The sequence below is a fragment of the Mirounga leonina genome, unplaced genomic scaffold (genome assembly GCF_011800145.1).
Source record: "Mirounga leonina isolate KUSES-001 unplaced genomic scaffold, KU_Mleo_1.0 Mir_174, whole genome shotgun sequence".
NCBI classification, from domain to species: Eukaryota; Metazoa; Chordata; class Mammalia; order Carnivora; family Phocidae; genus Mirounga; species Mirounga leonina.
In genome coordinates this window covers 48,577,325-48,579,095 of record NW_023270451.1, presented here as the reverse complement: position 1 = coordinate 48,579,095, position 1,771 = coordinate 48,577,325, and the positions used below count along the sequence as shown (strand labels likewise).

The 1,771-nt window shown below is 37.9% G+C and overlaps 1 pseudogene; it reads left to right on the top strand.

Annotated features, from left to right (window-relative positions):
* The first annotated feature begins 312 nt into the window (after positions 1–312).
* On the top strand, positions 313–1,386 carry LOC118021366 (annotated as a pseudogene).
* Positions 1,387–1,771: the final 385 nt, after the last annotated feature.

Sequence of the window (1,771 nt, the reverse complement as noted above, 5' to 3'; positions counted from 1 at the left end):
TTAAAAAATAAAAATAATAAAGGGTTATAACCCATTTAATAATAAATATAAAATTGAAAACCATAAATCCATATGGATACAAACAGGTGGATAGATTAAAGGTTTGAGGAAAATGAGATATTGATATCTCCCAAGTGCCTTCCCCCAGAAATACCTAATTACAAAGGGGGAAAGATCCAACTTCCCTTCGTTGGCGGGTGGAGGAGGCCGAAGCGGTGCTGGGCGCTCTCCCCCTTCCTCTCCCTCCGGCCACCGCCCCTGGCCCTCTCGCGCTGCGCGGTCTCTCCAACGCAAGACTGCCCCGGGGCGTATATGGCTCGTGGACAGCAGAAGATTCAGTCTCAGCAGAAAATGCCAAAAAGCAAGCTGGGCAAAAGAAGAAACAAGGACATGAACAAAAGGCTGCTGCCAAAGCTGCCTTATTATATACCTGCTTGTAGGACACCAATGCCAGACCCTAAGACCTTCAAGCAGCACTTTGAAAGCAAGCATCCTAAGACTCCACTTCCTCCAGAATTGGCTGATGTTCAGAAATAAAGTTGTTCACAGGTGAAGTCATGACACCTTTGACTCTTCTGTCTCAGACCTTAGGTAAGAAACCTGCAGCTGCTTTTCCAACAAACTGTTGATCAGCAAAAATAAAGGAGCTAGAGAAACATTCATTTTTATGCTTTTCCTTTTTGGACTTCATGCAAAGACAATTCTGTGTAAATGTACAGTTGACTCTGATTTGGAAATCTGAAAATCAGTCCATCCTTGTTATAAAAAATTTTTTTACAATTGTAATTATATTGATGTTCATATTGTGTAAAATAACTCCTTTAATAAAGTAGTACTTTGATTTTACAACAAAAAAAGGGGGGGGGAGAATAACATTACCATGAAGAAGTCTGGCAGACATAACCTCAAGCAAGGGATCAAAGTGAATGTAATTCATAATGGGACGAAGGGAAATGATTTGCCACCTGATAGAATACACTGAGAAGAACACAGCATCCCTTCTGTGATGGTCCTTCCAACATTAGAAAGCTCGGATGTAATCCCAAGGAAACATCACTCCAATTGAGGGAATCTACAAAATAGATTGGCTTATCAGCTTCCAGTGTCAATGTCTAAAAAGGCAAGGAAAGGCCAAGAAACTTCTCCACGTTGAAGGAGACAAAACAGACAGGTGTGATTCTCACCTGGATCCTTCTACTATAAAAATATTATTAGGACAATTGGCAAAACATAAATAGGGTCTAGAGTTTGGATTGTGGTGGTATGTTAGAGTTAATTGCCTAATTTTTATGGACATTTTGTGGCATATAAAAAAAAGTCTCTTGTTTGTATGAAATACAAACTAAAGTATTCAGGGGTGGCGAGGTTTCGGGTTGGACACTAACTCTCAAATGCTTCAGGGAAAAATGTTATTTGTGATGTACTTTTCACTTTTTTCTAGTGTATTATTATTTCAAAATAAATAATAAAAGATAAGAAAGATGCGTAATTTAGACAGATTTAATAATTAAGCCCTGGGGTTTGCCTTCCTTATTTCCGGTGATGGATATTGTTGCAAAAGTTTTTTAGGTACATAAACACAATACATTTAGTTTATTATTATGTCAAAGAGATCGCACAACAAATTAAAAACAAATTCCTAAGTTTTAAAAATGAGTTCTTGTGGCTTGGGAAGAATTTTATAGCAGTACCATTATACTCAGACTAAAACTCAAAATGGTCCTCATCTCAAGTAATTTATATGGAAGTGAAGACAACGTATTTTGGAAAA